Source organism: Ictidomys tridecemlineatus, chromosome 4 (assembly GCF_052094955.1).
Source record: "Ictidomys tridecemlineatus isolate mIctTri1 chromosome 4, mIctTri1.hap1, whole genome shotgun sequence".
Taxonomy (NCBI): Eukaryota; Metazoa; Chordata; class Mammalia; order Rodentia; family Sciuridae; genus Ictidomys; species Ictidomys tridecemlineatus.
The window spans coordinates 24,982,175-24,998,151 of record NC_135480.1 but is presented as its reverse complement, the minus strand read 5'-3'; the positions used below and the strand labels follow the sequence as shown (position 1 = coordinate 24,998,151).

Here is a 15,977-nt window from a genome sequence, read left to right as displayed (position 1 = left end):
TCCTCAATTTATTATTGCTGTGCCTTCTCTATGTGAGGCACTCAATTTAGGAGTTGCTCTCTGTAATAGATGCATACCATTCAGTTGAATAGAATGCTTGTCTAAATTGTTTTACTGCCTTGAAATTTCTCCTTTATGGTTTGGTTCCTTGAACAGTAAGTGTGTGCTGTGAAACATTTTGCTTTACTGCAGAGATATTTCATTGTATTTGCAACATGAATATGGAATTTAAAGATGTAAAATGTGAGAAATCAAGCATATGGAATTCCCACAATATTCAGTATATTTGTCTCTGGGAAAGAAAAAAAGTTGAGAGAAAATTGATGTACTGCCAATAATGTGATCGTTTTACCTAGTGAGACAGACGATATTGAAGCCTCCACAGATAAGGCTAATTTCTCTTTGAAAAGGTGCTTCAGATACAGTTGCCTACCTATTATCACCTCTCACACCACAACCAGGTCATGTTAAGGCAATGTAGAAAAATTGGCTGAATCTTGTATTACACAGTCAGAAAGACTCCAAAATCACATTCAGGGTGAAGACAATAATACACGCCTTTTTCTGCTTTATACACATATATTTGATACTTTTATTTCTATTAGCTTCTATATTTTGAGTTTGGCTTTGGAATTAAAATAATTTTCTTATTAAGTAATTTTATGAGCTCTCAAATACCCCTTGCCCCCTGTCTTCTTCTGTTTCATGCTAATATGGGAAAAATAGTCTAAAATGAAAATATTTAGATTCGTCTTTTCCAATAAACTTTTGCCTCCATTTTGCTAGATATCTTTGGAAAGATGCAAGGTTATTCTTCCAGACATAATTTTTTTTTAATTACCAGAGAAATAGAGGTAAAATGCATTCTCTTTCTGTTGTTGTTGTTGTTGTTTAAACAAACAAAAAATCTACGATATTCTACATAGGTTATAACACGTAGAAAGCTCTTCCCAACAAAATGATTATCATCTTTGTATTTGCTTCTAAGTTTCAAATAATAAACCTTATTTTATTTTGTAATAATACAAAGATATACTTTAAAGATTTTTAAATACATAGTATGATCAAATAATATTTAATAGATATTATAAAATACATGGTAGATTTTTAAAACCTAATAATATTTATAAAATTAAAAACTCAAAGAATAGGGTAGTTTTCTATTAATACAAACCATTTATTGCTATATGGCCCCCTGACCATTGCAATTTGTGGCAACTACAAAATTTATATGACAGATAAAAATCCTGCTGTAAGATTCAAAATTTTCAAAATTTTCTATATTATTAACAGTATACTATCCTTATTCTGATTATTTACCAAAAAGTGGTCATAAATATAAATCTATTTTAAGTACAAAGTAAAACTCACCCTACTCAAACTTCACTTTTGCTATTTATTTTGCAGGAGTGGGTACTCATGGAAATAAGTTTTACACCCAATGATCAAGCTTTTTTTGATGTACCAAACAAAAACCAGGAATCTCTTTTAATCTCTTGTGAATGGTCTTCATTTTGAAACCCCTTATGTGTCCTCCAGTACTCTACAGCCTAGATTAGAAAGAAAATGTCTCTTCCTCTGTCTCCCACTAAGGGAACCCTCCCCTGCCTTGCAGCAGTTCCCCTCCTGCCTTGGTCATGCCTGTTTTCCACCAGGGTCTTAGCAATGGGGTTCATGCTGCTTTCCATCAGGGCTCTTGCTGGTCTGCCTAAGCCTCTGGCATCTGCTGGTCCAAGAAAGAAATACCAGGAATTTATAAGCTGTGGGTCTTTCTATAATGTAGCCCGCCCTCCCGCGGACCTATGGATAAAGTCTCTTTTTTAGGTAACTGCATGGTAATTATTTATGTGATTCCCTGCCTGATAAACTTTTAAGTTAACAAAATTCTTAAAGAACAACTGTGGTAAATCATCTTATCACCATACAATGCTTTACTTATTCATTCATTATCATTTTATTTTGTTTTATTCACGCGAAGACTACCAGTTTAAAAATGCAGCGTAACATGATGCTTTTATGGTTGGCATTTGGGGCAAGAGATGGTACAATATGACAGATGTTTAATCTTAAAATGTGTAAAATCATATATGTAAAGAATAGTGATTATCTTTCCTCTTCTTCTACCAAGGACAAAATAGTAATCATCTCAGTTCATTTGTAGGGATAGGATTTCACTCAAAGAATTCTCTAACTTGGTAAAAAAATGTGAAATGTGAGACTACTTCATCTAGAAATGCTACATAACTTCTTTTCTGAAGAATTTCTGGAAAAGAGAAGACAGATTACTTCCCAGGAGCTGAAAGTGATCTCTCTCCCTCTGATGAAGTTGTGTAGCAAGTCAAGTGTGATGAGTGATGTAGAAGTAGCTGACAAATATGATCAAGTCAATGCCTTGCTTCGAGGAGAGGAAAGACTGTTCTATGTTGTGTTATAGTTGCACTGGTCTTTCTATTTTATCAATATAAATGACTCATATAACGTGATTCTTATGCCTTTGTCTTATATATATCCACAACCTTCTCAACATCTAGAATACTTAACACATAAGCGACAGCTTGGAAAATTAGTTCATTTGGTAATTGTTCATTCATTTAATAATTATTTTTGTCTATTATGTGAGGCAAACCTTCATTTAAGATGGCTTTGCGTGGATTCCTGTGTTGGTGATAAGAAATTGACTTAGTATGTAAATTAAGCACATGCAAGAAATACACTGTGTGCTTACCACTATGTTAGTATCTCTAAGTTCAAATCCACCCTCCTCTGTTGTGTGTTGAGATGCTGGGGCGAGGTAATTGCTGAGTGCATTTCTCCCTTTCATCTGGCTCCTCATTTCTGTCAATAGAGGAAGCTACCTGGAGACTGGACGATTGAGGAAGAAGGGATTTTCATCTTACTCCTAACAAGTGCCATGCTACACAGCTATTGCTTCCATTTTGTGTTGTTTTTTAATATTCCCAGAAATAGCCTAATTTCCCAGTTTTCCCAATGATAGAAGAGTACTTATCTGGCTGGTATCCCTTCTTCAGAGATGTAGTCCCAGCTCTGTCTGTGAATTTCTTCTAATTCTTTAAGCCACAACATTGGCTGAGCTGTATCTTTTAAGAAATTCTGAGTCTTAGCTCTATGGGGTACTCTTCTTAGCTACTAGGGGATTAGCTGGCCGGTAGCAACTACTTAAAAGCATGATTCCCAGCTCTGCAGAATTCCCTCCTGAGATTTCAAAGGTCCGCTATGTTTTAGGGGAATACCCCTACCCAAGACTCCTACATTCCAGTTCTGCAAAGCCCCTTCTTCAATATTCTAAATTCCAGTAACCCCCAACTCCTAACTTTTGTCCCAGTAGCCAGGGTAGACAATTCATGCAGTTGCTACCGCCATGATTAGTTAGCGTCCATTTTTATCTTTACAATTCTCCAATGACTGGTTAGCAATTTTTGCTTAACTGCTAAAATTCCAGTGTGCTTTCTGTCTCCTAACTGACACAGGTAAGTTAATAACAGAGGTTGAAACTGATGAAAGGGAAAATGACTAGAGAGGCTATGGAATGCTATCTGTAAAGCTGAGAGCAACAAGTATAAGAAAACTAAGAAAAACAATCAGAAGGAAAACAAACAAAAAGAAAAAAAAAAGAATACAATGAAGCACAAAATAGAAGTCCAGGATTCTAGGGAGAAATAGAGTTGCTTCTATAAAATTAAAACAAAACAAAACAAAACAAAAAAACCTGTGTTGCTCTTGAGAATGATACAAGCAAAAAAGAAGTTTCTAGAACTGCCATTTTCCTTCTTTCTTTCCAATTCTGTTTCATATTGAGCTTGCATGTGTTGCCAGAATAATTCCCTGTTTACTTAGGCCACGTAAATTGAGTCTTTCTTCCCATAAACACAAGAGTCTAACTAAACAAATATCCTCCTCTCTGATAGACTAGAAGACTAATTTTAAAGACGAAGAAAGTGGATATGTGCTTTGGAAAAAAGCTTGAAGCCTTTTCTCTCTTTTTGTTCCCTATTTGCTTCAGTATTTGGTACCTTATCTTTGTCTTACCATTGTTTCTTCACACTCTGCAAATTCCTCTGTATCTCTGCTCTTTTATTACACTCAAAACAAAATTGTCTCCCTGAAGATTGGTGAATATAACTTCCATTTAGCTTAATCTATATAACATGATGAAACTGATGAAAGAAAGAGGAAAGAGTTGCTGTATTTTGGGAAAATACCTTGAATTATGAATGGAGCCAGATAGCCATTGTGCACGCAAACCAAGGAAAGCTAAATAATAACAGGAAGATGCACCAGCCATTCCTTTTACCTCTGTTCCACATTCACTTGTAACATTATCCCTTTAAAAGAGCATGAATGATTTAAATGTTTTCCAGTTAAAGTGACAAGTACAAGGGTCTTCCTTGCCATGGATGGTACTTGGTGTCACTATAATTTGATATTTTCCTTCTTCCTTCCTTAACATAGTGAAACCCCAGATGAATGAACAGGTTGTTTGCCTTTCACGGAATTTGTCTTGATTCTCAACGGTTCAACATTTAGCTACAGAGGATCCCACAATCCCTGTCCCAGTGCACACACTGCATTTATTTTGAGTCACCTGGACAGTTATCCTTCCTCATTGGTTCTTTCAGACAAGCACAACTTTCCCAATAGTACAACAGAAAATATTTTCACATTGTCAATATTCCAGTCTCACCAGGTTTTCAAAGAAATAAGAACAACAAGCCAGTTACCTTCCCTCTACACTCTCTTCCATATTAACAACCCAGCCAGTGCCCCAGTTTCAAAAAGCAAAGAGGGAAAACGTCACCATTTGTCTGTTTCAATCTGAATCCTAGGCAGGCCAGTTTGCCACTCTTTTAACTTCCAGCTCACAGAAACATCTGTTCCAGGAACAGTTTGACTCCCGCCCTTCTGCATAAATCACTGCCTGTAAAAGTTTTATGAGGTGAGGACTCTTTCCTCCTGCTTCATCCTTTTGTAACTGACTGAATCCCAAATAAACAAGATGAAATGGCCAGACATTTAGCCATATGCTGGAATCCACATGTGTGTGTATGGGAGGGAAGAGAAGCTGTCATCTGTATCAAAGGAACATTATAATTATCTGAAATGTAATTAACAACCCCATAGTCAATGAATCTATAAAGAATTCTAGCAGAGTAAATTATACCTCTCACTTACCTGTAGCAAATTGTCCATGGACCAGTTTCCCTGTGTGCCAAACTTGAATCCAGTTAATTTATGAGATACCAAAGTGATTTCAGGATGTTTCCATATTGTTACATAGGTTATGCTTGCTCTTGCAATAGCTCCTATATAAAAAAAAAGAAAAAAAGAAAAAGAAAAGAAAAGAATATTGTTAGGATTATAGTGATCAATAAATACTGTTGTTTTAACACCCATGACTCACATGAAAAATAATTTGACCATTCTTAGTATTTGTGTAATAGAAAGTGATAGGAAAAACATTTTAGAAATCCACATTACTTGTAATGTGTTTTTAACAAATATACCAAGTAGAAGTCTAGGTGAATTATAAGAGTTCAATCAAAGTTTTTGATTAGAGATTCAATATCATAGATTTGACTGAACTTTGTTCATTAGTGCAAATAATTACATATCCTGTAAAGAATTCCACATCAAGAAATCACCATGGCCTGCCACTGTGCTAATTGCTTTACTCAATCTGCACAGGAGTTCCAAGGACTTAGTGCCCATTCTTTGTCTGGTGAATATTTTTATTAGCCTTACCTTTAAAATCACAGGGGAAAGACTTACAATTTTGAAAGTTCAGATGTTAAGACCAGTCAAACTAAATTTCCTTACTCAAATGGTGAAAGAAGACCAGTGACTATTGTTTTATTTAAAAAAATGTCAAAATATTACATACACTGAATCTGGCCCAAGACAAAAGAAAATAATTATTTGTGCATTCATTAGACTATGGTGACTTTCAAGGAAAAAATAAGTTTTATGTCACAATATATTCTAATATAGTCATATTTCTTTACTACTATTAAATAAAATTCATGGAAGGCTATTGTTTTTGTTCTGAGCTCCCTAGAGACAAAACCAAAATGAAATCACTTGTGTTAAATGCCATGCAGTCTAAATGAAACTTTAAAATCAGGAAAATTCCCAAACAGGCCAGTATTAAAAAAAAAAAATCTATAAGTAACACAGCAACCATTCAAAACAAGTGCCTTTGTTCTGAGTTGGCGACAAATGTCTCAACTTTAGTTTTTAACACTTACCAGAAAAGTAGCTTGCAGTAACTTGATGTTAACCAGCTTAATTTTTTTCTTATGCTGTTTTTTTATTCTTGCATAAACTATCCTACAAACTACTTTGCCATGCCCTAAAGAGCACTTTCCCATTATTTGTTTATTTATTTTTAGTTCTAAATAGACCTTTATTTTATTTATTTATATGTAGTGCTGAGAATCGGACCCAGTGCCTCACTTGTGCTAGGCAAGCACTCTGCCACTGAGCTGCAACCCCAGCCCCACTTTTCTATTTCTATAAATGAATGATGTCCAGTTGAAAAATCTCTAATTTTACGAGAGCAAATTAGGCCTTCAAACTCAATGCATTAATTTTTTTTTTTCATTGACACCATATAATTTTGCTTTCCTCCATTACTGTTGTTTTGAACTTCAAAATTTCCCATATCTATTTTGGATTCACAGAGCTTTTCTAACTAAATTCAATAAAGTAATTTTATATCCACTTAAAGCACATTTCTTTTTAAATTCAACACTATCCCTTATATTAACTAGTTTTTATTAAGAACTGTCAGCTATAGTAGTTCTGCTGTCCAGCCCTTAAGAATCATATGACAGAATAAAACACCCTATGTATCCCTTCTTGTTCCAGAAAATACCAGCCACAGAGAGCCTTCTGTTCCTCATATGAGCAAACCTTCTTTTGAAATATCCTCTAACTGGGCACTTAATCCTTGTAGCCAATCAAGACTTGTCAAATGTACTAATTAGAAAGTTCCCCAGGTTCGAAAATCTCATTTTAATAGAATATTGGCAATTATAAAATGACAGTCTTAGTATTTTCTCCTTTTTGGCATAAAAATCATTTCCTTTTCTAATACCTTTAAACCTTTTCTTAAACACAGCGATAGGAAAGATGGCCCTTGCCACCAGTTTATTAATAAACAAATCTTATTATTTTTGTCTTGGACTTAGTTTTGTTTGTTGCCATTCTGTGTTGGTGTAGAAATTCTATGCATATACCAGGTAAGTGTAGGGGAAATAAACTAATGTGTTCATTACTTTTCAGGCCCATCATAGTATGTGATAAGGGAATATATGAAATCTGATGGTTTTAAAAAAAGAGGTGGATGAGGAGGAGGGGAAATAGAGGAGAGGAGAGGAAAGTACAGGAAAGGACAGAAAAATCAATTACAGACGGGGATAATATCAAACCTCAGAATGATTGAGAGTGATTATTCAAGCTCGAATTCCAACTCAATTTATTAAGTATCAATAAGATAGTCTATTGATTACTGACAATATGTGATTGACAATCTAATAAAATAACCATTTATTGGAGGTCCACTACGTGCTGGCAACAGTGAAATGTCTTCCAGGCAGTATCTGCTTTATTCACATAGGAAAATTTTGGTGCTTCGATGGAAAACTATATATTGTGGTAAGCACATCTTAGTGCTTATTTGATTCCAATTCTAAAAGAGGGATCTGCACAAATTACAGCTTTGTAAGTTGTAAATAACTGATAGCAATGCAAAGTAATTTTTCTTTGTAGACAGACAAATATTCTCCTCTCCAGAAGTGGTTCTACCAATTTCCTTTCACACTATGCAAAACTAGATTTACCTCCATTGCACATTCATTTTAGTATTTCTCACCTGTAAATGTTTCTTTATTTGGAAGTTCTTTGGACAGGTTATAACACTCTTCGTTCCCCCAGCAATTAATGATTTATGAAACCTTTAACATTGATTCATTTTATTTCTTTGTGATTTTATCTTTTCGAATATGGTCTTTGACCATTTTTACAAATCTAAGGGGTTAGTTATTGTTGAGCATATTTTACAGAAAAGGCTTAGCAGGTTTCCTGACTTCCAGAAAGACCAAAGACATCCACTGGGTGCTTCTTGACTTGAAGCAGCATGCTAGATGTCGTGGCTATAACACTGACAAGTGTTGTGTCTATCTTCAAGGTCAAGGAGACTAGAGCAAAATCTTTATTGAGGTTGCCTCTAAGTAAGTTACTTCCGTAGATATCCAGGAACCAAAATAACATTTGATAAGTCCTCACTCCCCCAAATTCACTTGCCATATGAATTACTGAACTCACATAAATTCAGACAGTGCTATCTATCCTCCCTACTATCTGAACTCACTCTGTAAACTCTTGCTAACTGAATTCAGGAACCAAATAGATTTGTATAGGGAGAGATACTTGATTACTATCTTTTAATCCTTAAAGTCACCTTGTGAGGTAGGCATTCTTCCCATTTTTATAGATAAGAAACGTGAGGCTCAGAGTAAGTAATGCTTAAAAAAATCATGGCACTTTAGGGTAGAAAGAGATAACAGGATCATACAGCACAACATCCTCATTTTATAGAAGCAGAGGAGAGGGATACAGAACAACTCTAAATCCCACATCCAGACTGGAACAGGCCTGACTCTCCACTTATTGCTTCTACCTTCTCTGCATCTTCTTGCTTATTTTGAGACCAATAATAAAGAAGAATGGACCCATTATCACTCAGCATCAATGAGAAAGAAAAGAGACACATTTTTAAAACTTGTTCAAGGTTTTTAGAAGGCCTCAAAGATTTCTTTCTAACCTCATTTATCTGGTAATGTTTTCATTCAGTTGATCTGAATATTTCTATCTAAATTCATTTTTTTTACTTTAATATTATAATTTCATAGGCTTATCAATATCAAACTTAGGCAATACTGTGGATTAATTTTAATATTTCAAAAAGGCAGTAACTATTGAGACTGAGACAAAAGGACAGTCAGTGTAAGTAAAGAATGATTTGACCCAGAAGATGGGGGCTGATTCAAAGGAAATAAAATGCTAATACCTCCAGAGCACTTCCCCCTCCTCCTCAGGGTTGCCAAGGTCACCTGCCCCTCAGGAATTGTGCCTCCCAATAAGGAATAGTTAATGAGTATCCTGGAGTGGCTCTTTTCCTGCCTTTCTGGGCAACTCCTCTCTGGTCACTGGTCACTTAGGCAAGGTAAGAGGAGGAGGGGAGATGAAAAGAAAGGAAACCTGGAATCTATAAAGGGGCAAGATACCCCCTTCTCTGGGGCACTCACTTTGAACCCCATTCTCTCTGGAAGAGTCTCCCCTACCCCCACCTCTCTGTGTTCTGTCCTTTAAATAAAACTTTTTGCTCTTGCCTTGGCATTTCTTGGGTGTTCAGTATTCCACACCAGGGGAACGGGATCCAATCCTGATTTCCAAGATTGGTCTCAAAATCATGCACAATAAGACTATGTGATCTAAAAGGTTAAGTGCCTTTGCGACTGGATTTAATTCAACTCAAGGAGGGAATCATGTTTTTTTTTTAATGTCAGTCTAGATGAACAATAGAAGGATATATCTGCGATATTAATAAGAATCTGGAAAATATTCTCAATATTATTAAAACCATGGATTCTGCTGAGCAGGAAAAATTCAAAAATTATGGGATTCACATGATTGAAAGAAAATATTAAATTCCTTAGAGGTAGCTGTGGGAACCACTTTTCTATGTTCCCCTGCTGCCAATAAATTTTGAAGGTCTTTACAGAAACTACTGTCCTGGATGGCTTTACAATTTTGCTCAGAAATACAGGTACAAGTGCCCACTGTCAGTACTGACAGGTGGATAGGAGTAATGTTCTAGTATGTTCTTATGCAGAATGCAGCTGGCAATTTATGCAGCTTTTGAAATATCTTTCAGTGCAGTTTGGACTCATATTCTAGAAATTTGGGACCCACATCGTCATGAATGATAAACTAAAAATAAAAAAGTTCTGTGTGTTTTTTTTTTTTTGGTCATTTTTTTTTGTTCGATTCCACTCCATTCCTTCTTGTCTTCTATCCTTTCTAATGTCTCTCTCCTCTTCCCCCAGTTTTTTCTATTTCCTGATTTTTGTCCTCATCCTTTCACACAATTATTTCTACGAGATCATTTGGGTTGTACGATTGAGTGAATGAGCTTATTCTACGTCACCTTGTAAAAAGAAAGAGATCACCTGTCATTAGTGTCCTTTAAAGAGTGAGTTTGCTTAGATCTCAGAAGTATATAAGTAACCATTGCTACAATTTCTTTCTTCTGTTCTGAAAAAGCCAACACATTTCTTGCTTGAGGAACTCTGTTTTTATGTCCTGTCAGCCATGCACAACATGCTTCTCACATTGGGCTGATTTTGTTTCAGGACTTCACACTCTCCAGAGAATTTCCCTTAGGAAATTTACAACCTTCTGTTCCTTTCCAAGGCATCAAAATTCTAATGCAATTGTGTACTATATAAACCTATGCTAATTCCAGTCATTATGCAGATGTCCAAGTGCATTGCAGGTTTCCACTTAAAAGTGTTGTTTTTCTCCAGAGTCAAAGGTAGTTGGATAAGCTATTGATCCTGTTGTGAAATACAGTCCATATATCATGAGACCACCAAATTTGTCAAACTTCTTTCAGGAAAACAGAATTCCCTAGAGAGGTGGTTAATTGAACAATCTTGAGCTTCTTTTAAAATGGAATGATGAAAAAACATTCTAAAGAAAGTTAACTTTTTAATTAATCTAACTTTCTAATTAATCATAATCTCTCACCTTTGTGCATTTTAAATATTTCTGCTTTAGTTATCATTTAACAGGTTCCATTGGGCTACCTACAAGCTGCTGGGAAAACAATGTAAAAAAATATTTTTCACACATAGTCCCATATAATCCTCAAGACAATTTGAAAGAATTCACTTTGAATGCATCATTTTTAAGCAGATGTTGTTCAGAAAAGCTACCAAAATAAAAAATCTACCAAGTTGTTTACAAGTACTAAAAACCAGATCTTTTACCAATTTTCATCTTCTTTTCCTCTTATATCATCGATCTTTTTACTTAAAATATACAGTCTAATTTGTGATTTAATTGGGAATTCCCTTGTGTAAATCTTTCTAAATCTTTAATGTAAGTACTGCTGCACAGTGAGATGCATGAAAGAGAAGATGCTCCTTCTAAGAGAATTAAGGAGACTCTCCTTTAGCCATGTGATCATTACATCTATGCTATCAATATAGGAGAACTAAAGGCAAAGAACAAGAGAGAGACAAGTTGAATGATAAAGGCAGTTTTTTTCAGATGAAAGTCAGATGCTGATAGATTTTTAAATGCACTCAACAATGTTTGCCTTTCCATATGTCCAAGTCAAAGAGTTAATACTTCATAGAAAACTCTACTATATCATCAAAATAAAAGAAGTTGTCTTGTAGTAGACATGAGTTCAGGGCAAACATTAACTCTTTCATGTGTGCTGCGTATAGGGGGAAGGCAAGATTTTGGTGTTCCAACGTTGGCAAATGTCGCTTGAGGCTTTTACATAGAGTTCCTGACACTTTTCACCCTTGTCCTCCATCTAGGCTTGTATGTGAACTAAATGAGCTACATGCAAGGCTGCAGCATAATGCTTATGTACCAAGATCATCATGAAGACTTTTCTCAGCTCCTTTCTATCTGGCAGCAATTCTCTGATAGGGTTCAATTTTAACCAGGACTCGATTCTGTATCTCCATTAGTGCAATGTGCCATGTGGTGCTGTTGGTGCTGGCTGAATATGTCAGGGAACAGGAGTTCAGAGAAATGAGTACACAGAGACTTCTTCTCAATGGTTGGGTTCCAGAGCCCACTGGTACTCCTGCAGGATCCATACCCTGCTCCCAATAAATGCTGTCATCTCTAGCATGTTGTATCATCCTTTTCAGGCTGATAGTTGCTTTGTGCCTATTTGCCATGATTATTTCCATAAGAATATATTTTCACCATTTGAATATGCACACATAATTTATAATAAAAGCCAAAGCTGAAACACTAATGTTCAAGATAAAATCTTTCCAAATTATATCTCAACAAACAATAAATTTAATAAAGAATCATGAGACCCAAATTGCTAACCATAAGGAAAGGGGAATGAATCATCTTCTAATATTGTTTTACTGAATATAAATGAATAAGAGATTTTTATTGCATTTTCATCATAGGCATTCCCAGTCTCTATGGGGCATTTGACATAAACATATAATCAGAAACTGAATGATTATATTCATAATGACAATATTCTATCTGGCATCTTCCTTCAGAAGTATGATAAATAACCGTAACTCGTAACTCAATAAAATGTGTTAATATATTGAATCCATAAAACAAACTGTTGGTAGTGTATATCTTGATTTCATTCCATTCCTACTATTTCCTAATGTTTTAAAACAAAATTTAAGTTTGAACATACTTATGATATTGGAGTTAGATATTCAAGTTCTACCTGCCAATAAAAGCACCCAAATAAAATGTGCAGACCATTTGACTTCACCTGTTTCAGGATAAGTTTACCTTTAAAGAAAATCATGGGTTTTTTTCTCTCATTTTTTAGTTCTTTGGGAGGTAAAACAACATTATAACCATCTACGGGTACTGTAAAGTTATAGTTCAAGTCCAGACTATCAATCACTGACTTTTTCACCTTGACCTAGTATTTTTTGAGTTTGTTTCTACCTCTTTAATAGAGCATATTAATGGTACTTATCTAAACGGATGATTGTTAATATTAAATGCGACAACCTGTGGAAAGCAAAAATGCACTTTTTTCTGACATAAGATAAATGCCCTATTAATGGTAATTATTATTTTCACTTAACCACCAAGCCTTTTTTATTTTTCCTTGAATATCAACTAACTGGGAAACAACATACTCTGTTGGGAAGCTTGGCGATGAAATAGCAATCCCCTGAGATTAGTTGTTAACAGTCTATATGTCAACTCTGCTACGCTCTTGTTACACAAAACCCCAACTCCAAATCCCAAACATAAGGACACAGCACATCCTTCGAGTGCAGTAAAGAAGGGAATGTACGATTCAGAGACATTGATTTAAATCCAGTTGAAGAGAAGAGTGAGGAAACATGCATATGAGAGGCAGGACCCCAGATGGCCAGTCTGTATGCTGCCCAGGTTTGTTCCTGGCATGTGCTGCTGTCCAGTGAATAGAGGCCCACATTCAAATGTTTAAGTTTAAAAATACAAATAAAGTTAGCAGAGTGTTAAATAAAATCATTCTATCATCTTGGTAATGGCCTTTAAGTTCAGGTTCAAGTTGTAGTTCTTGGATTCCTTGAAGGTTTGTACTGGAATGAGAGGTATGGGGAGTGACAGCCCTCTCCTTGTATCCTTCCTTCCATTTTTTCTACTGCTATTACTTCCAGCTCTGTATAAAGCATTACATATGAATCCATGTAGACACTCCAGCCGGCATGCCCAAGCCCCAACCACATGACTGTACAAAGCCACTTACAGGCAAGGAGGTAAATATTAAAGTAGTAATGGCTGCTCTTGGGAGGATACTCCAAGAGGTAATACCACATAGACTTCAAAATAAATTTGAGCAGAGAATTCAAATCTTAATTAACAGGGAAGAAGAAGACAGTTGGGGACTTCAGGTGGACACATCCTGTTAGCTTCATTAAGACCATGTTTATGAAAAAGAAATTGGTTGGAGATTTGGTTTAAGCCCTTTTGAAGAGTAGGGCCCAGGTCAACAACATTGCTTATTTGAATCCAACGCAGTAGTGGTAGAGTGGTGAGAGTTATGGTACTGAAATCAGAGCAGCTGGTTTCAGCTTTTCCTTTGATTTAACAAAGATGGCAAGTTTTGCACCATTATGCCGTTTTTTTTTTTTTTTTTTTACAAGTGGGAAATACTTCAGAGAACAAAACTGATTCTGTTTTCAAAATTTGGTAAGAGATTATAATTTAACTTCTGGTAGGGTGTTTCCATTTGATTTAATAGCAGACTCCATGTATGCTGTAAGCCCTACAAAATATATCCAAGTAGAAATTAAATAAGTCTGTTAAAGAGTCATCTTCACATTTATGTTCACTGGAGCACTATTCGCAACAGACTAGAAATGGAATCAACATAAGTTTCCATCAACTGATGAAAGATAAAGAAAATGTGGTATGTATACACAATAGTATAAACTATTCAGCCATGAAAGATAATGAAAATAATGAATTATATTTCATTTTCAGCAACATGGATAGAACTGTAGATCATCATGTTAGGTTAAATATGTCAGGCACAAAAACACAAGTACTATGTGATCTTACTCATATTTGGAAGTTTGACAAGTTGTTTTCATATAAATTGAGAGGAGAATATTGGTTGTCAGAGACAGGGAGCTATGAGGAAAGACTCATCAATGGGTGCTATATTACTGTTAGAAGGAAGCAAAAAGATCTGGTGTACTATTGCATAGTATGCTAACCATAGATACTAGTAATGTACTGAGCATTTCAAAAAGTTATAAGAAATGATTTAAAAAGTTTTCCTCATAAAGAAATGATAAATATTTAAGGAGATAGACATATTTAACCTGATATGAACATTAAGCAAAGATACATATATTGAACATTAAATGGTACCACCATGTGCCCATTTTTGTCAAATAAATCATGTAAAAATAGTTTTAAAATAAAAATGTAAATAAATATACCTTCTAAGAAAAAAATAAATATATAAGAACAAATGCAAAACAAAATATTTTTAAGAAATTGAGGGTTTCACAGATCTATGACACCTTTCTATTTTTTACTCTTGGAAAAATGTTGTATTTAATGGTTTCTGTAATTCTAGTAAAGGAAGTGCTATCAGATTGAAAAGCACCTACAACTTTAGTTCATTAGAGTTGGAATGGGAGGAACATCTAATGAAATACCTACCTCTCCAAAAAGGAGTCCACCTTTATCTGTGGGTGATGTATATCAACACCCTTAGTGGATGCATGGAAACTTGGACAGCACTGACCCCTCTATATGCTGTTTTTTTCCAATACATATATACTTACTAAATAGCTTCATTTATAAATTAGGCACAGTAAAAGATTCATGACAGTAACTAATAATATAACAATTAACAACGTACTGTAATGAAAGTCATGTGAATGTACTCTCTCTCTCTCTCTCTCTCTCTCTCTCTAATAAAAAGACTTACATGAATATAATCAATGTGATGACATGATAGTTGGTCTGATAGCTAAGAAGGCTCTAAGTTACTAATAAGGGGGTAGCATATACAGCATAGATACACTGAACAAAGTGATGACCTGTGTCCCAGTCAGGATGGAGTGGGACAAATGAGATTTCATCATACTACTTAGAATGGTGTACAAATTAAAAACCTATGAATTCTTTACTTCTTGAATTTTCCATTTAATAATTTGGACCATGGTTGACTAAAGAAAATGAAATGATAAAGTGGCAACCACTGTACTTAGGTAACTCTACATTCTATCTCCTCTTTTGTTATAAAATTTAGCACATTCTCAGCATAACAAATCTTACCAACCATTCCACACCAACTTTACTTCAGAGAATCTCAATGTCTTTCACCATCTTTCTCTGAAACTTCACAAAGATCATTTGAGAAAATCACAGGGTTTTGGGAAATGAGAAGAAAAATACAGAATGTAGGAAATTAGGATCTCACTTATACCACTGGTGAGAGTGTAAATTTTTCATACTCTTTAAGGAGCAATTTGATGATAGTAAGAAGTTGAAGTCTATTTTCTATGAGTTCTACTATGGGGTATATAACATACAGCAAAATTTTTTGAAATGGTAACAAGAATCCCTTAACAAGTATCCTAGCCAATCTAAAAGTTCTTAACCCATAATTTTAAAAAATCCATGTTTTTATTGGTGCATAATTATAC

The 15,977-nt window shown here is 35.0% G+C and overlaps 1 protein-coding gene across 7 annotated transcripts in view; it reads right to left on the bottom strand.

The window, feature by feature from the left end:
• The window catches only part of Lrrc4c (leucine rich repeat containing 4C), a 1,114,683-nt gene that overhangs the window by 453,168 nt on the left and 645,538 nt on the right, over window positions 1-15,977 (bottom strand). For all 7 annotated transcript variants that reach the window (XM_040284480.2, XM_078046210.1, XM_078046209.1 and 4 more), the window contains one exon: window positions 5,191-5,321. The gene's annotated coding sequence lies outside the window, so the exon portion shown is untranslated. The remainder of the gene's footprint in view (window positions 1-5,190; window positions 5,322-15,977) is intronic.